We start from the raw sequence: 21,210 nt of genomic DNA on the forward strand, positions 1-21,210 counted from the left end.
AGGTTTTCTCCTAACCTCAAGCAAAGTGAAACTGGCTTCAGAGGGACAAGCCGGTGAGATGAATATGGGGACTCAAGATATAATGTCTGAACCCATTGGGATTATCCCTAAGAGTGTAAGGCTAAACCTGGAGCTGCTCTACTTGGTGGAAGAACCAGGTAGGAAGGCTGAGTTGGGTGTGGACATTCTCAAGGACAGTGGGACATGTTTTCTGGGTAGTTGATGCGGACCTTGGTTTTAACTACTACTCCCACGATAATGGTAGATCCAAAAGGCAAGGGATTTCTGTCTTTTCTTTTTTTTCATTCTTATATCCTTGGCATTTGCAATAAGCCTTTGTACATAGCAGTTGCTCAATAAACATGATGAATAAATTAATGGAATTCTAACCCATTCTAAGCATCAGTCTACCTATTCAGCCCATTCTTTGGGAACCAGGTCAACCACAAATCTTCCCAGCCTGCTCATGTTGGATGTCTCTGGGTCTCCAGGGTGAAGTTTCTTCCAGGCAGAAATCATGGAGCCCTGACCCTCAGCCCTGGTCTTTTTGCCTAGAGTAGTTTGGCTTAGAGGCTGCCCAAATCCTGTTCTGGCTGTCTCAATTAGAATTCTAGAATCCCCTGAGCTCAAGCTCCCGCTCAACAGGTACTGCTCAGTTCTGAAGAGGAAGAGGTATTTGGTTTAGAATTAGGAAGGAGGGTAGCACCTCTCAAGACTATAATGTTTTTACAAGACGCGTATCTGGATAAAGTAATAATTATGGTGATTTTCACTGGCTTTTAAAGGTGGGGGAATGGAACAAATTTATTTGTGGGTAATCAAAAAATAACACACAGTTGGTGGATATGTGTGGTTGGAAGAATCTATGATTGAGAAAAACATGGCTTCAACACTAGGGAGCATTAACAGTTTCAGGCATGGTAATGATCTGACTGAAAAAAGTGCAGCGTGCGTAGAAAAGTTTCTAGTACCCCAGTATTTTGTGCTTCCTGCCTTTGTAAAAAAATGTCTCTGCGTTTGTGTGTGGTAAAGGCTAATATTTAGGAATCAGAAATTAGATTTAGAAATTTTACATGGTTTTCACAGCATGGTGATTTCATAAACCAATAGCATTATTTTTTTTAAGTTTATTTATTGTTGTCAACCTGAAATACTAATTCAAAATACTCAACTTTTAAAATATTATTCAGATTTAGTGTGTTTGAGGTCAAAACATAGGCGCTATACTTTTTATGTAAAACGCAAAGTGGCTAAATCTTGAAGTTTGGCCCCAAAGGGCAAGTTTTAGCACATTCTAATTGGATGAAAAAGATAGAAAATGATGTGACTTTATCATAACTATTATTAGGGCATGTATTGGATGATTTTTAAATATCTTTGAAGTAATTCAGTATTTTAGATTTTAATGAAGACTCGCTAAATTTGTCCACGGCAGTTAATGCTTACTTTACTTCTCTGTCTTAAAAGATAACATCTCAGTGTACGTGTACCTCGTACAAAGCTATAACCCTTCTGATGACAGTTTATGTAGCAGTGCTGGAAATTTTTTCTGCTAGGAGAAGTTTTAAGGGCCCAGAATAGTACCTTCTGGGAGTCGACTGGTTTGGGGTAAAGAGGAGAGAAGGGAAGAAGGTAGATGACAGAAAAATCTTGCCACAGAAGTGAGGCATCCATATTTCAAATTCAGAGACCAAACATCTAACTCGTCTGCCGCACTTTTCAGTTGATTTTCCGTGTTCAAACCAACAGCTCTTCCTGTCTCCCAGTAAACGCTATACCCTCTTATCCCCTTCTAGCTGTTTGCTGCTATTTGCCGTTTTACATCCCTCTCTAGATGAGACAGCCAATGCTGGCGATTCTGATAGTTTTCCTGGAAAAGGGAAAAGAGTTCTCTACTTCACGTGTCAAAACTCAGCAGCCTGAGGGGTGCCTCACAATACCAAGAAAGAGACGCAGAGAGAAATGTAAAACTGGCATTGCCACGGCATGGGGGAGTTGGATCATTTGCCTGGATTTCATGTTCTAGCTGCTTTTTCTAAGGTTTGCTTTCCCAAGCTTTTCCTTTGTTGAGATGTTATCTAGTTTTCATTTCATAATAAAGAAAAGTTTTTCTTGTCTGCCTCCTTTTGTGACCAATTTATGAATCTTCTTCATTAGCCTTTGCTTAGACTTCTGGTTGTAATTCTCACTGTCTAGAAAAGCGGGCAGTCTTTGGAAGCTACTTCTTGTAGCTGACTCTGTTCTTGGCTGTGCCGTCCCTTAGAATCTCCTTCCCAAGAGGATCCTGGCTTTGCATCTAAGGGCAAATCAGCTCAGCTTATACCAACACAAGGACACCCATCATGAAAAGGGCCAATCAAAGCACTGAGCAAGACTCCTAAAATGGAAATTGGGTATGCATTTAAAAATATAAGGCATTTGGTTAACCCCTCCGTCTCCCTTCCTTCTATACCACAGACAACACCACACACACACACACACACACACACACACACACTATATATATATATATATATATATGTCTTTTGCTTTCATTACTACACACACACATACACACACACACACACTATATATATACATATACATATACATATATATATATATATATATATATATATATATATATAATAGTATTTCTTTTGCTTTCATTACTATGGTTTAAAAGAAATGCTGTGTCAGTGTTTTGATGCATCCAGGGATTGAATGTAAACAACATGGTACAACTCTAGAAACTGCCATCATAAAATATTTTAAGAGGCAGAATAGAGTAAAATAAAATAAAAATGTCTCTTTATGTGATATCTCAGAGTAATTCAGGATTTATGGTACCTTAACCTTTAGAATCCAAAATATTAAGCTATGTTTCTTAGAGATAATAACTCGGTTGTCCCTCACTTATGTGTCTTAGATAAAAGCCTACTGCCACAGAATCCATGAATGCTCAAATACCCTTGCGGGCCTTTAGTAGTAAATCTTATGGAATAGCTTATGGCCAATGTAATGGCCCACAGTAGCCTGCGAATATCATGAATTCTAATAATACTTACATCAGTAGAAACATGAAGTAATGTCTCCATTGTAATTAAATGATGTATTTAGAGCAGTGGACTAAATGGTCCCCTAGTGTGTTGGTGATATATTCTAATAGTCTTCTCTTTACAGCCCCACACGGTAATATTCATGCTTTATTCTGGAGGGCTTTGCTTCTGACTGAACATTTGAATTGCAACATTAAGTGGTAAAGTGGATTACAGCGAGACCCCATGAATATGGATCCTGATCAAGAAACTAAGTGCTTAAAAAAATAAAATGTTACTATTTAAATAGAGTGATTACAAAAACATTTTCATATGGAGGAATGTCGGGCCTCTCTGCCTCCCTTCTTATCCTACATCCCAGAAGCAGAACGTATCTGCCACAATTAAAAATTTAGTAGGGTGAAACATCAGAAGTTAAAGCACTGTAATTTCTACTGTGCTTATTGAATTTAAATTTGGGCCGTTTGCGATACAAATTAGTTTTGATAATAGTGACATTATTCCGTTTTTAAAACATGGTCATTCCAAAGACTGTGGTCAACTCTGGAGTGTATATGGAGGAAGAAGATCCCTGGACCAGTGCTGAAAGGGAATGATCTTGCAGTTGATTAGTTAAACGTGTCACATTTTGAATTTTCATTCTTTATTTTCTCCCTTGAATCAGTCACTAAAGCAGTAGCTTGAGGCATTAAGAGCCTAGGGCAAAGCTGAGGGCACTTCAGTCTATCTAGTGTAGCGCTTAGGAATAAGTGAAAGAACAGAGTATCGTTGTATTTCATAATCGAATTAGACGGTGGGCTAGTATATTGCATAAAATTAACAAAAAAGCTTACGTATTTATTTGATAAAGTAAGATAGTTTCAATTATTGATGAGATATTATAATTCTTAGAGTTCTTAAACACATTTCTACAAAAAACACAAGGAAAATACTCCACCCTTGTGGATAATTCTCACTGTGTTTTTGTTCAATGAATGTGAATTTCTAGTAATGAAGCACTAAATATATGTACAGCTGCCTTTTCTACTTGACTGAGTTAACAGTGACATGTGGGTTTGCATGGGGTGTGTGTGTGTGTGTGTGTGTGTGTGTGACATGTATTTGAGTGTACATTTGTCTGCTGAAGGCATTATGGATTTAAATTCACTGAGCACTTGCAAAAGCTCCATGCAAGTCACTGAAATTATGTATGTGATAGCATTTGTTCCTCAGTGGTTTTATATTTAAAGGTGATATGGCATGCCTTATTTCCTAAATTTGCCTTCACTGTACGTTAGAAATTGGCATGTGTTCCACAAATCCAGTAGCTTAAACAATATACCATTGTTTTCACCACAGAACTTTCCTCTAGTAGGGATAATTGGTGATTTGGTGTAAGCTTACATTAACCCCCCTTTTATTTCATATTGCTTTAAAAAAATACAACATAGTTGGTGTGCTCTCAAAGTTTTACAAAAAAGTCAGCTGTCCATTTAGGTTGTGGTAAAACAAAAACAAAAACAAAAAACACCTTAATGTTCTAGAAGATAAGAAAATCAAATGCATAAGAACATGGAGACACTGGTCAAATACAGCACTCTAGCTAAATGAAGAGCTCATTATTTGACCAGTTTAGACATGGCTTTGGTTGGCAAGCTAATTCTTTGAGCACCACCCTTGAAAATCATGCTAATGAGCCTCTTCACTTCATCAAGTAGGATTGTGGACCTTTTTGTCTGCATCATTAAGGCCCCAAATTGCCCCATTAGCAAGGCCTCAAATTGCCCCTCAGGGTCAATATTTAATGCAGGTGAGCTTAGGTTAACTACCCTCAGAACCCTCTGGACAACAAACAATGTGGAGTACCTGTTACAGGGAAATTCATTTTCTCCCCAAGTTTCCTTTGTGAAACACCATTTTCCATATCAGAACCATGTTTTAAATTCACTAAGGTTTGTTTTATATCACTGATTGCAAAAGAGTGAGTTTTGGAATGGAAGACAGAAATTCTTCCCTCAGGCACTCCTATCACTGTCTCACAAGCTTTAATTTTTCCATCTGTAAAATGGGGATGATTATACCTCCCCCTGCAATCGTCTGAAGATGATGCTTCCTTTAAACAAAGATTGAAGAGCCAACAGAAAATTATAAAAGCGACATCAACACTTGGCAAGTTTTCATAGTTTTTTTTTCTGCAAGATTTTAGCAATTTGATGGCTGTCCTAATTAATTATTGAGTTAAAAATATGTCAGAACTATGAGTAGTAATCAGAATATGTGCAAGATTAAAATTCAGAATAAGATTCTGTACGATTAACATTGAGATAATTTGCAGCACTGGAACGTTGCACACGTTTAAAAACAAAAGTATAAAATTTTTCTTACTCATTAAAATTTTCAGGAGGAGGGAAAGGCCAAATGTTTCTTCCTGTATTTCTGTTGTCCATTTGGCTTCCTGAATACTGGTTAAAACTCAATTGCTACTAGTTATCTCTAGAGACTCTTAGTGTTTTGCAGGGGGGAACAGCAATTATCTCGCTGAGCATGCTCAGAATCTACTGGTGATGTCCAGACATGAAACCTTTCATATGTAGCAACTGAAAGATGAGAGCCACGGTTACAGTTTCCAGCAAGTATGTGAAACAGAGGCCTCGAGATTACATTCCACATCTAAGTAGAGATAACGTTTATGTCTCCTGTGTTAAGGTTAATTTCCATGCATTTAGGGCTCCTGAAATCCTCATCACCTCTGCGCTGGTACCTGCAAAGTCAGTTTTGCTACTGAATGGGGCCCCAATTAAGAAGTGCTTGCTGGTGTCCTTCCAGCAATATCTTGCGAGTTTGAACAATTTTAGTGAAATAAATGTAACAAGGAAAAATGAATTCTCTTTAGCCTCTATTCAGCCAAAATTAGCCTCCGTGGATTCTGGCTCACAAAAGCACCACGGGCCTCTGGCTGTGCTCTGTAGCTGTGAAATAGAATCAAGATTCCATTAGGCATCCCAAGCTGCCTCCTTCTCCAGGGCAGACAATAAAAATGACAACAGGGGATTGTCCCTCAGCTAGTCTAACAAGGGGGTGGGTTCTTTTCTAAATGACTAGATGTCTATTTAGCTGGAGGAAAAATTTAAAGGGGCCATGGGCCAAATTTTCTTTAATTCTTTGGCCCCCATATTTGTTTCTTAGGTCATCTTCAGAGAGACCTCGAATTCTACCTCTGTTGACACTTAGAGGCCATGGTTTTTTGTGTGTGCTGAGACAAAAAGAAGAGATCATACATAGGCCAGGCACTTGAGTTTCCATTAGAGTTAGCAGAAGTTTCAGCAATTGCATATGGATTATTGGTTTTGTCGTGAGTTTTTCCCCTCTTAACTCAAGGGTAGAGACTCACCCCTGTAACCTAGACAAATTCTAGATTGGAGACAGATTTGCTGCTTTCAGAAATTATTCATAAACAAGAATCCCTAAATGGGTATATTTATCTAGATAGCTACGTCTTCATGTGAACATGAAAGGAATGGGCTTTTATAATGTAGTCTTTGTGACACTGTTTTATGCACCCATGGTCCTTATGGAGATCTTTGCCATCCTTCTTTTGCTGAAGCTCAGATCTTCAGTTGTCTACACCACAGGGACCCTCCTATGCTATGACCTTGCAAAAATTCCTTTTGCCATGAATTCCTAATCAACTTGTCAATTTCTTTCCTGTATCAAAAGTGCAAAAGTCTAAGAACATTTTGTTCCCCTATCCAAGGATAAATGTGATATCACTTATTCAGACCTTACGTAAATTTGATTGAACATTCCTTCTCCTTCTAATTGGCCCAGTAAATAGAGTTTTGTATTTTCCTTGACAGATGCCATAGAATGAAATTTAATATAGCTTGTCAATGAGTAAAAGAAAGTTAAAGAGTTCATCAACCGTTTATTCATAGTAATTGTACTGTATTCATATAGAGTTATAAATGTATATTTCATGGCCACTTCTCCTTTGCTTCAATCAAAATTACTGGCAGGAAGTAATATTATATAATCCATGGTGTCAGTTACTAATGGTAGGGGCAAGTAAATCATAATGTTTTCATTATCGAATTGCTAATACTCAGAGGTTGTAATATTCTATATATAAAGTCTTTAATAAGCAATTATTTATGTGCTCACTTACTGGATGTTGCTGATCCAAGGCATTTCGTCTACACTAAGTGGAAATTCTATTCAGTAATTCTTTCTGTAAAGTCATTCATTGGTATCATAGTTCTATAAAGTTGCTTAAAGAATATGTGGCATATTTATTATGGCATTGTGGCAAAAAATAAGATAGCCCTGAAAATATTAAAATATAAATTGCCACTTGTAAAATATCATGACTGATTCTAAGATAAGAAAATAGCTAGATTTGTCTTGTTTTGGGGACACTGAAGCTGAGATCTGAATCTAATGGATTCATGGCCAGAAAACATGAGTTCTGAAATTGGTGTTGTTATTTATACCGTATTGTATGGCCACAGGAAATATTCTGAAAACCTTTGAGACCTAATATCCTTATCTGTAAAATGAATATATTCCACTACCAAATATCTTATCAATCATCTTGTGAATTAACGTATTTTGTTAAACGTCATCGTAATAAATACAGTAGACTAAGCAAATCACCAACTTATTAATATCCAAGCTTTCAAAGGTGAAGTAAAGAAGGGGTTAATGGTAATTTTCAAACAATTGTTAAGCATAGCTTCTAAACATACAGATATTACCTTTCCTTTGAGTATTTAGTCCGATTAGGGTCCTTTTTTTTTTTTGACACAAAACAAATTTGAACATATCTAGAATGCCTAAGATCAACAGATTTTATTGCCTCAAAAGTTTACTCTGAAGCTAACCTTAGTGGAAAGATAACATATTTTTTTTTGTTATTTATTTACTTGTTCGAGTGTGCTTTTTATTGTCTGGTGCCTAGTCAGGACTCTTTTACTTTTGACTGAAAAAAGTCTGGTGATTTTAAAACCTTGCCAAAAGATCTGTCGTGTTTTTGGAAATATAACTATGTTCTGTGGTTATTATGCAAGAGTTTATGAAACGAGACACATCGAGGCTTATGGGCACATTAAATCTAAGCCCTATATTTTGAATATGTATATTAGTAGAGTGACAGTGTTTAGACTGGCTGCTACTATTTACATCCCCTGGGATTAGGCTACTGACTTACCTTACTCAATGGTAAGTTCATTTGCAGTCATTAAGAAACAATTGTCACAATTGTTAGTGATTTGGGGCTTTTCTGAAGTTACCAAATTGCCTTAACTATCTTCTGTTTTCAAAGTTTCCATGCAAATATTCTGTTTGTAGATACCACAGGCCAGCTGAGCATTGACTCTGGAAGTAGGCAAAGGCTCCTGACGTAGTTAGGATTTCTCTGGGTAAAAATGACGAAAAGTGTCCACACAAGATGGAGCAATCGAGTCAAGTTTCGTATTTAAAACCAGAGATTAGGTCAGATGCTCTCATTTGCAAAAAGGATTTGAAATAAAGGAGGATGTATATTTATAATAACTATATGGTCAAGGTTTCTGTTTTTTGCGAACTGCAGGTTCAACAAGGCAAGAGAACACAGATATAGCCACACATCTGGGATCTGTAACTAGCTCCCCATTTCTTCTGTAACTGTGTCCCCAATATTCCCAAAGCACCACAGAACAAAAGTACCCAAATACAATTGTAAGACTTGGCTCAGGTCAGGGAACCAAATGGAGACAGATCACCAAGGTTGTGCACAGTAGGAGAGAAGGAGAACAAAGAGAACAACAACAACAACAATGGGAAAAAAAAAATCTCTTAAAATAAGCTCACAGATAAAATTTCTGAACACATTGATAGAATGAGGCCACCTAGGAGCACATGGGTGGCTCAGTCGGTTAAGTATCTGTTTCGGCTCAGGTAATGATCTCAGTTTGTGAGTTTGAGCCCCGCGTCAGGCTCTGTGCTGACAGCTCAGAGCCTAGAGCCTGCTTCAGAATCTGTGTCTCCAACTCTCTCTACCCCTCCCATGCTCGTGCTCTGTCTCTATCTTTCAATAATAAATAAACGTTAATCTTTTTAAATTTTTTTTTCAACTTTTTTTTTTTAATTTTTTTTTTTAATTTTTGGGACAGAGAGAGACAGAGCATGAACGGGGGAGGGGCAGAGAGAGAGGGAGACACAGAATCGGAAACAGGCTCCAGGCTCCGAGCCATCAGCCCAGAGCCTGACGCGGGGCTCGAACTCACAGACCGCTAGATCGTGACCTGGCTGAAGTCGGTCGCTTAACCGACTGCGCCACCCAGGCGCCCCACGTTAATCTTTTTTTTAAAAAGAATGAAGGCACATAGAGACAGAGATGGAGACAGAGAACCACGGGAGAGTAAAATGGAAAACGAAGAATACAAACAAACCAAAAGTATTAAAATTGAGTCTAAACATTAAAATTCTAAACAGGGGTTCCTGGGGGCTCAGTCCATTCAGCGTCTGACTCTTGATCTAAGCTCAGGTAGTGATCTCACAGTTCATGGGATGGAACCCTGTGTCAGGGTCTGTGCCTACAGCATGGAGCCTGCTTGGGATTCTCTGTCTGCTTCTCTCTTGCTTGTGGTCTCTCTCTTAAAATAAATCAACTATAAAATAAAATAAAATAAAATAAAATAAAATAAAATAAAATAAAATAAAATTCCAAACAAATGACTAAATTAAAAACCAAGAAAGACAGACAAAAGATTGAACAATCAGGTTATGAATGATCTTCAGATAAAATTTATTATAAAGGATAATGTCTTTAAAAGAAGCACACTTAAAATATGCAAAGTTGTAAATAGGGCTGGTAATATTTCCTACCTTACAGGTTGGGCGGCTTGAGTGAAATTATGTTTCTGGTACACAGTAAGTGTTTAATAAATGTTAGATGCTCTTATTATTACAAATATTCTTATGAAAACGCTTGATATTCAGCCAATGCTCCTTCTCTCCATTGCTTCGTATGAAATCTTAGCATTCATTTGAATCCTTCTGCTTATCTTTATGTTCCCCTTTTAGACTGAAATCTATTATAATTTCAACATATTCGAGGACACCTACGTCACTTGGAGCTACCTTTTTTCCTATTACATAGAGTCTAGAGAAGGTGGGTAATATCTAGAGCTCAAGCAAAAGAAAAACAAGAAACAGCAGTAACAACAACAAAATTCAAATAACAAGCTTGCATTCCTTCTGCTTCGGAGCACCTGATGGAGAGCCTAAAAATTTCATCAGTATGCAAATTAACGTGGAAGACCCCACAAAGAGGATGGTTAAGGTGCAGTTCTTCGAAAGACAGAATGAAGAAAAGGGGAAAAAAACACTCCAACTAAGTTAGAGAAGCATATGTGAACAGAGATCAGTAAATGAAGTATGTAGGACAGTGAAAAATTTCATACTTTAGATGAAGGCTCTAAAACCAAAAGTCTAGAAGTTTGCATTAGGTTCAAGATAGAGAATCATAGGGCCTCCTAATGGTTGAGCTTAATGGAAATTTTTAGATCATATATTCCAGTGATATTCAATGTTATTTTTCTGTAGAACCATCTATTCAAATAAAACTTTACAAGTAACATATGAAACAGATCAGAGCCTCACTGCTCTGACTAATGGAAAATCTGCCCAATTGACAATCCCCCCTCATGCCTTGATGGTAGCCAACAAAGCACCTTCAAGAAAACTCTAGAAAACAGGGTAGCACGTTTTAAAAACTTTGTGGGTTTTTTTTTTAATAATTTTTAAGTTTATTTACTTATTACTGAGAGAAAGAGAACACAAGTTGGGGGAAAGGCAGAGAGACAGGGAGACACAGAATCCAAAGCAGGCTCTAGGCTCTGAGCTGTCAGCACAGAGCCTGACTCAGGGCCCGAATGCACAGACCATGAGATCATGACCTGAGCTGAAGTCAGACACTTAACTGAATGAGCCACCTGGGCACCCCTAAAAACTTGGATTTTAATAGTTCCAGGGATACCACTAGTTTGTATGATACCTTTCTGCAAATGTGAAGAAGGCATTCTTATTAGGTGGATGGCTTGGCAAGAGGGTAACACCTTAATGAATCAGAAAAAGATATATTTCTGGGTGGATCCTCTACCTTTTATGTCACCTCTGCCCACACTCCTTATATTATAAACCTTTGGCCATTTCTCTGGCCCTAGGGTTCACTTGCCTACAGCATAGTCTAAGGTTTGGAGGGCTGATTTGGAGAACAGGACAGCGGGGGCCCTGGGAGCAGTTGCAGACCAGCCTGGACAGGAAATTCGGAGGTCCTGATTATGGTCTAAATGGGAAGACAGCAGGCTCTGGGTGAGCACATCTTTCTGACACTGAAGACTCTTCTCGATGTGGAGAATCAGAGTGGGGCTCTTGAAAGCATTAAGCTCAAGGCAGAAGCCCTTATGCCTCCATCTAAGAACGGCATTTTAGTTTGACTCTTACCACCTGTAGGTTGGCAAGGCATGAGGAATGAGCAGATAATGAAACCAGTAGACAGAGAGGGTACTTTTTTTTTTTTAACGTTTATTTATTTTTGAGACAGAGAGAGACAGAGCATGAACGGGGGAGGGTCAGAGAGAGAGGGAGACACAGAATCTGAAACAGGCTCCAGGCTCTGAGCTGTCAGCCCAGAGCCCGATGCAGGGCTCGAACTCACGGACCGCGAGATCGTGACCTGAGCTGAAGTCGGACGCTCAACCGACTGAGCCACCCAGGCGCCCCAGAGAGGGTACTTTTGACACCAGTTCCTGTAAGGAACTGGAAGGTGGGAAGCCAGGCTGTGGTAGATAGGATAAGAGGATTAATATCTGGAACTTAGCCTTTTCTCCGTCTCTCATCTCCTATTGGTATTCTTCACTGCCAAGCCCAGACAGAAGCCAGGGGATAAGGGACATAGTTGATGTGGTTAATACAGGTCAGACTCTGGGACAGAGCAGAGCAGAAAAGGGGGGATAGGAAATCTGGAGGGGAAATAGAATAAATCCAAAAGGCCTTCTCAGTAGAGAAGTCATCCAATTTACAAAGTGTTTCTTCCCCAGAGTGTAGCATGACTGAAGAATAGAGAGGCTAGAGGTACAAAGGTCCTCTCAGAGGCTATGACGTTTAGGTAGTAGAGATTATTCAAGTCCTAATTTTAAATATTTTACTATGCTACTGTGAAATTAAAATTAAACTATAAAAAATTACATGTCATGTGAAGTTTATTTTTTTTCTTTTTAGAAGATTTAAAAGGACTTTCTTAATTACATTATTTTCTTGAAAATTTGGCCTCACTAAAAAGAACTGTATTATATATAAGGACTGGCAAGCTCTAGGTCATAAATATAAGAAAAGTTGTTACCAAATAGTATTACTCTTATGGAAGAAGGTAATAACTATTCTGGGGTTGAGGGCAATTTTTAAGAGTATTCTGCAGGTGTTACATGGTCGCCCATTGAAGGCTCTGAGAAGTGCTACAGAGATGAGGCTAATTCAATTTGCTTAATATGTGGAAGAGATCCGTGACTGGCAACTGTCAAAATAGAGAAGACTGTTAGGACTCTACTCTCTTTGAGCCTTTATTTAATATATATTCATCCCCTTAATATTTTGACGATTTAGATTGGAGGACTGGCGATTTACTGTGAAGTGTTCTTTGGAGTTCATCATGTGACCTTCCCAGCTCTGCTGATGTGAAATTTTATATTTGAGGAATAGGATGCCAAAAGTCTTTAGCGAGTTAATTTTCTCAGAAGGAGGAATGGAAAGTTTTGTCTTCTAAAATGTCACAGTGCTATAAAGCCCTCAACATCACACATTGATTTCGCTGTTATGTTGAGAATTTGTTCAATTTTGGCAATTATTTAAGATTTTTCCTTCATCTAAAGTAACATCTAAGGCTGTGAAGTCCTCTACAAGGGAGTTATAAATATTTCAATAATTACTCAAAGCATATCTTCCATGTACATTGCTTAGCAAAAACTACTCATTCAAATTATTACAGAAGTTAATGGCACTTCTAAAACATTCTTTACCAGTGAAAATTATTTGTCCTTAAACCAAATATTGAGGCCATTAATTCTGCCTACCTAGAATTCTTTTCCTTTCCACTCTTCTGGTCTTAGACCTCCCCCTTACCGCCACAAATATGTGACTCAAGATTGGCCCAAGGAATACCTGAAGTCAAGCCACTCAAGAGACTTTTCCAGGATAGAAAATATAATTGGAGCTTGGAAAAGAGAGCATTCTATTTTTTTCTGGTAGTACAGTTACCGGTATATGGTATATGGCTGCTGCTGGCTAAGGTTCCTCCACAAGACAAGAGAACTATGACAGCAGGAGAGAATAAGGATAGTGTGCAAGGAAAAGAGAGATAGAGGCAGAGAAAATCAATGTGTTTTGCTTTTGTTCCTTAAGCTCATTGAAGTTGAGATCCTAATACCTTTGACTGAAAATAATCTGAGGACCACACTAAGGACTAAGAATGACTTGATTCTTTGATATTTGGGCCAGGTGTTGAATTTTTTGTCTAACAACTCTCTTTGGAGGAGATTCACTCCGGTGATGCTGACTGCAGCTGAAACGTAAGTCCTTCACTTGAATATGCAAAAAATCAAATGAAAACCAAACTACTTGTAATTTCTTAAAATAAAAATCCCTCATATTTTTCCATATCACATAAAGCAATTCTGTAGACTGCCTAAGAAAACAGATGTGTTCCAGATTCAGAGACTTAAGTTGCTGTCACCTGTCCAGCGATCCATCTCTAGCCCGCCAGAGAAAAGGATATGTTGAAAACTCTTGGTTACTTCCCTGGCTTTCAATCTGTCTGTTAGAAAAGACTTTGTGAGTTGTTAGCAAATACACAGTAAGCAGCTAGTCTATGCAGAACACATGGACAATAATGGGGGATATAAAAATAAAAGCCCAGGGAGAACTCCACCGAATGTGGCTGCCAATGATGTTTTGAAGTTCAGCCGCTCTGAAACATCCTGGTCTTGTGTGTGACCAATATTAGAGTTCTCCATATTCTATACTTTACCTCTTAAGAAGCAACAACTATGCAGCTATTATGGTTTAAAGGTGCTTTTCATATGCATGGCCTTATTTCATCCCTGTAACAGTCTGAGAAAGTTATTGTTATTCCCAGCTTATAGATGGCAAAACTAAGACTCATTGCGTTTTATAACTTTCTGGAGGTCACTCAGCTAGCACATGCCAGAGCCACCAACTAGACACATGTCTTTTGGGTCAAAATCTTAAGCTTTTTCCAATATTGCCTTCCCAAACAAAACAACTAGATATCCATTTTCTATGTAGAGGATTTCATCTATCACTTTTATCTATCACTTTTAAATATTATAACAATCCCTGTATTTCCTGAAATTAATTCAAGGTTTTAAAAAAATGCTCTGACTTTTATATTTCACTACCCCACTGTTCACTTCCCTCCCCCAAACCAGGCAAAATGAGGCTGAGGTTATGATGGGAGTGAAGTGGGGAGATCCATTTCACACTTTGTTTGCATTACTCTTGGCGTGTGGAGTCAGGCAAACGAGAGGCAACCACAAATCTCCCCATTTGACCACTTGTCCAAAGGTGAGGTGAAAAGGTTTAGTGGGAGAAGTTTGACATTTTATCCCCAAACAAATATTAGAGATTATCCATGGAATTAAATTAGCCATGTGTACACAGTCTAGGGAATTAACTCTATCTGAAATGGTGGATTATTGCAGAAATTGAAACTAAGCCCTTAAGGCACTCTTTCTACTTTGTTCTCTGTATTTCTTACAATAAGCCTTTAGATTATTTTGCCTATTTTGACGGCTGCTTTTCAGTATGTTCTTATTCGGTATGTATTTGTGCACTGCTCTAGCTGGTTTGAACAATTTTTTAGAAAGTATTCCCCTGATAGCCCTTGAAGCAGACAAGTATTACTTGAAGGGGAAAAGGAGATTTCTATTAGGTTTGAGAGTCACAAGTGAAAGGAAGAAATTTGAGAAGTATAAAATACTCCACAGACTGCAAATCCAAAACCAAAACATGACTAACAAGGTTTTGACAAAATAAAAATCCCACTGGTTTTCCAGTATATTTTGCAAGCAGTACTTTTAGTGAGTTATTCTTTTCTGGTATATATTACAGTGTGTGTGTTTGTGTGTGTGTGTAATTTTTACATTATAATTTTCTCAATTACCTCAGATATGAACAAGAATCAGGAAAATGAAGCCAAATAAAAACAATTACGGCACTGTCCTCACCACCTTTTGAGAGCCCTAGGAATTATTTTAGAGATGGAAGGGATTTATAAAAGCAGTAAGATCATCAGCCTAGCTCATTATTTGCTATAATTTTTGTAGCCATATTACTAACAATAAATTTCAAGTGAAAGATCAATAAATTTGACTCCTCTGCCTGACTTTGAATTTGGCAATCTAGTCCCCCCAAAAAGGGGCAATAAAGGAGTGATTCACTAGGAGAATTACTTTCTTCCCCACGTCCCTGAATTTTTCGTCCAGGAGAAATGGCACACGTGAGTAGAAGCACGTTCAAGCAATTACCTACAAATTTTTACACATTTTGAATGTCACAGAAACTAAAGATAAATTGTCTTCACTTTTTTTTTAAACTACCCTTACTTATCCACTGTGAAGGATTTTCAATAGTTACACTAGGTTTTGTTTTGTAGTTTGAGTTAATTTCATGATCTGTAGATATGGTATTTCCCATACTTGTTTTTCTTTTCACAGAACAGGGACCTAAATGTCAGGTAACATTTTCTGCCTTCCCATAGCGAGCAGGTTAGAATGCTGTGGGTTCTGTTTTGCTAGGTCTATCTCTGAGCAACATCTTGGGCCCCTTGAAGTGATCAGGAACTGAGACCTAGAGCTCTAAACACTAATCCTGAAATTGGGGTGTGAAATTCATCTGCAAGTTAAGGATTAAGAGTAATAGGAAGATAGTGTGACTAGTAATAAAATAATATTTTGCCTGAACTTTTTCTAGTGATACTCAGTTTGGGTGTTCCTACTTATCGCTAGGTAGGAATCTAAGACTTATCAAAGACTGTCTCCAGCCTGTGACTCCTTTAGCAATGTTTTATTGCATACAGCAACGCTTACTGACCTAAGAAATGGGCCTATTTTGGCAAGGTGAATTCTAAAGCAGTTATGTAACTTTAATTTGCATTAGAATAATCTAGAAGACTTGTTAACAATAGATCTTTGTTGGGCCCCACCCCTGAGATTTTTTTTATTCCAAAAGGGTATGGCCCAAGAATATGCCTTTTAAACAAATTCCCAGTGATGCTGATGTTGCTAGTTTAGTGACAACATCTTGAGACCACTGCTCTAAGCCACTGACTACTTGTAGCTTAAATAATTACTCCTTTAGCTGGAAATATGCTATGATTAGAAAGGACACAAGTCTCTATGTGTCACATGTTATTTTAATCGATTGCATGAATTCATTCTTGAGCGAACAGCAAGGATGGTCTAACACCAGTGTTGACAATATTTTGTATGTTCTCTGAGAAAGAGAGAGTCAAGCTTATTTAACAGTTATTTCAAGGGTTAAGCATTTTGCAGGGCTTGCTCAGTGCTGATTGATTGCACCATTAAAACACATAGGTAAGAATGGTAAGATCTTTGAAAATCTGTTGTAGAATCTTACTTTTAATCATTCTGTGTTCTGCACAAAAAGTTGGTAACAAAAAATAAAAGTTGAAAGAAAGATGGGCTCAGGAATCATTTCAATCTGATGATCCTCCCAGAGGAGACTATTTTGTGGAAGTAAAGAACTCGGAGAATCTGAACTAAATTGGTCAAGCCATTAAGGCAGCTTGGACAGTTCTAAATAGTGCTCTGAGAGTCAAACCCAAAGGGCACTTCTACTCCTGAAGACTGAAGTCATTCCCATGGAGTAGCCAATGTAGCCAGGAGCTGCCCAGGCCCATTTAGATGCAGCTCGCACATGAAAAAGAAGTGCTGATAAATATCTTTGTCTCACATTTTACAGAGAAGATTTAATATGTATTATATTGCATTCTGTCCAGTTTGGTTGTTTGCGGTTATGAGAATTTTACATTAATTTATTTATCTGTTATATCTCTGTGGTATATGAGCATTCAAGAAAATATGTGAGAAATATAATCATTAGTATAGTTTAAAAACAGTAAACCAGAGTTAATATAAGCAAGTTTTAAAATATGGTACAGCAAAATCATTCTACGTACACTATTTGGAATATTCTAGGAGGAGAACCATGGCTTCCAAATTAGTAGATTCCACCCCCCCTTCCATATGAATAATATAACTGAATATTAATTTTTATTGCTATTTCCCATATAAAATATTTATACTATGCAGATTTTCATGTTCAAATATTTCTTTTTAAATTAATTTAATAAAATATTTGTTTTTTTTTCCGGTAAAGCTCCTGATTGCCTCTTGTAAAATGATACAATTGGTAGAGGTCATTTCACCAGCAGTGAAGAACATAAAAAATAATTGTCGAGAAGAAAAAATGAAGCATTTTGTACACAGCTTCAATTGCAGCATGACCAGAAAGTTAGAAGGGAAATCTAAGGAAACAATGAACACAGTTTAGTATTGTAGACAGGAAAGTAAAAACGTGAAATCACTTTCCAGTTGATTTATGTTGATTTCAGCAGGCATTATTCATGGAAACTATGATTCAAGGACCGAGAACGTAAAAATTGTGCCACTATCTATTCATTTAGTGATACAAAATTGTGATTTCATAAGAAAAAAGGCAACTATTCAACACACTGACGGCAAACCTCACTTAATTATTGGAGGGATTTTGGATTCCTAATTTTTTGACTATCACTTTAATAATTGTTTGATTTAATTAATACATCATGTGAATTCTCAATAAGACACTGGATAGTAAATTCCTTAAGAATAGGGACTATGTATCACTCAGTGCCAATTGTTGTGCCTTGCATTTAGTAAGTGTTTAACAATTCTTTGTTAAAACTTTAGCTATATTTGGGGCAGGCAGACAACCTGGCGAAGTCAGTGTTTCACTCCTCAGCTCCTCACTAGCTCGCTGCCTGGTTTCTAAAGCTCACTTACGTCATCTGTAAAAAGAGGGGACAAGAATAAATGGCCTCTAAAGCCCTTTCTACCTCTATAATGCATTCTGCATAATAAAATGCCATCCAAGACTACTGCACCACGCACAACAATACCGTACCCATTCCGACAATGTAACTTATAGTATGCTCTCTTTGACGTGACATTCCCTTTTCTGGTTCATCTGTACCCCCTCGGCATCCAATCTTATGTCTCATCAAGTCCTTCGGTCTCAGCTCTAATCCTCCGTGATTCTTGTTGGACCCAGCTCAGAGGTTTTAGAATTACATTTCCACTCCCATCCTTCTGTGAATCTGTCCCTTGACAGCTGAGACTTGGATCTGCACAGCCTTGCACATTCGGCTCAGGCACTGAGGTGCTGAGGGCCCTGAGAGACGAGTTACCTTGATTTGTGTAATGCCGCAAGGGTGTGACAAGGACCCTAAGATGGGCCCACGATACCAAATAGAGATCTTTTTACACCCTGCTCTTCGCCTCACACAGAGGTTATGCCAAACCTCCGTCACCCCGGGCCATTGTGTTCCTTGTAGCAGGTGATCTGGCCTCCTCATCCACAGATCAGCCCAACACAGTTTCCCACCAATAAACCCATCCTTGTTTGTGTTCCTTTCATCGCAGAGAAAAGGCATCTCACCTCCTGTTCACTAGGTCTTCTTAACTTTTTCAATTTCTTTTACAAAATTATTGAGAGAGAGAAAGAGAGAACAAGAGCATGCCGTGCATGCAGGGGAGAGGCAGAGGAGGAAGAAGGGAGAGAATCTCAAGCAGGCTCCACAGCCAGCATGGAGCCTGAAGGGGGGCTTACTCTCGCCACCATGAGATCGTGATCTGAGCTGAAATCGAGACTGGGCGCTTCCCCAACTGACCCACCCAGGTGCTCCTCACTAAGCCTTCTTATTTGAAATCTATCATGGAATCCAGTCGAATAAATGGCCTCTAATACCCTTTCTACCTCTATCATATCAGTGGAGTCTGTCTCCTAAATAGCTCCTAACTTGTACCCCCAGCCTCCCTCTACACTCATGCACTGCTAGTTTGGACTACAGCATCTCCCCATTGACTATTGCTAGGGCTTAATTTTCCTCAGTGCCACCCGCGGTCCCAAATGGAAGCACTTTCTTCATTCCTGCACAGTGAGGGTGTTGGCTTTAAACTCCTGATTCTGCACAGTGAGGGTGTTGGCTTTAAAATCCTGATTTACTGGCCTTCCTTGTGCACAAAATTAATTTTCCCATAGTTCAGACAGCATCCTTTGAGGCATGGCTTCTTACCTTTCCAACCTTTTACTCCAAGTTCATCCACACAAAGATTTGATATCAGATACGCCATGAGGAGAAATCTATTTGTTGCTTTACTCTAGATGCTTCTCTCCTGAGGTCATCTTCATAGACCTTTCTTACTTACCTTCTTCCTAGGTTTAACTAAAGAGCACATTCTACAACGTTCCACAGCTCCATCTTCATAGTCCTATGGTTCACACTGTAGTCAATCTTAGGACAGGAATCTGATCTATTTTGTCTGTATATTCCCATCACTGGGTGCCCTTGATCCTTGAGCTCACTAAATTCTTGTGGACGGAATACATTAAAAGATGCATGAATACCATTTCATATATACCGATTTAAGAATATTTTAAACTCAAAATCAGTAGCTAGTTAACCTGACATAGGAGGAAGGATGTCCCATCAATTCTCATAGATTCAAAGTCATCTTTATGTTCTAAACTAGGCATCTGACATCAGTTTCCTCATATGTAAAGTGAGGATTATTATGTTCATCATTTGGCTGTTCAAATGGGAAAAGATAAATGAAAACACTATACAAAAATAAGTTATTATATATGACAAGGAGTTCATTTAATTCTCTCTTGTCTTAATCATTTTGTATGCTCAATGCCTGACATACAGTAACAATTCATTTTCAACTTCCAACTTTTTAATCTCTTTATTTTGTAGAATCTGATCAAAGGTTTTCTAAGCATTTTTATTTCAAGAGTGGGTTTCTGAGGCAGATTTCCTATTTATATAACTGTTATTCTTTTTTTAATATTTATTCATTTTTTCTGAGAGAGAGAAAGAGATAGCATAAGCGGGGGAAGGGCAGAGAGAGAGGGAGAAAGAGAATCCTAAGCGGGTCCCGCACTCTCAGCAAAGAGCCCGATGAGGGGCTCAAACCCAAGAATCGTGAGATCGTGACCTCAGCTGAAATCAAGAGTCAGATGCATAACCAACTGAGCCACCCAGAGGTCCCTATATAACTGTTACTCGATCTTTTCCCTTCTTTTTCACACATGAATTACACAAGCCCATGGAATCCCCCCTTCTCCTCCTCTTATACACACATTCGGGAGATGAGGACTGTTTGAGGTAATTTGCAATTCCATAACATTTCTTCACATTTTAGATAACATATATTTTAAATGTATACATATGTTTATTTAAAAATATGATTCTTTTAAAATAACCAACTCTGGGGGGTGCCTGAGTGGCTCAGCCAGTTAAGCACCAAACTCTTGATTTAAGCTCAGGTCATGATCTCACAGTTTGTGGGTTCGAACCTCACTCTGGGCTCTGTGCTGACAGCTCAGAGTCTGCTTGGGATTCTCTCTCTCTCTCTCTCTTTGCCCCTCCCCTGTTTGCATGTGTGTGCTCTTTCTCAAAAATAAAGGAACATTTAAAAATCTTTAATAAGGGGTGCCTCGGTGGCTCAGTTGGTTGAGCATCCGACTTCAGCTCAGGTCATGATCTCGCAATCTGTGATTTTGAGCCCCGCGTCGGGCTCTGTGCTGACAGGTCAAAGCCTGGAGCCTGCTTCTGATTCTGTGTCTCCCTGTCTCTCCACCCCTCCCTGACTCATGCTCTCTCTCTGTCTCAGAAATAAACATTAAAAACAAATCTTTAATAAAAAAGAAAAGAAAATAACTATTTCTATAGAGAATAAAAAAGTAAATTAAAATTAATTAATTAATAAATATATTAGTACATTATGAGAATTTGGGACCCTACATATAAAAGTACAAATTAAATTCTTTCATCTCACTGACTTGGGTACTT

Source organism: Panthera tigris, chromosome C1 (genome assembly GCF_018350195.1).
Source record: "Panthera tigris isolate Pti1 chromosome C1, P.tigris_Pti1_mat1.1, whole genome shotgun sequence".
Taxonomy (NCBI): domain Eukaryota; kingdom Metazoa; phylum Chordata; class Mammalia; order Carnivora; family Felidae; genus Panthera; species Panthera tigris.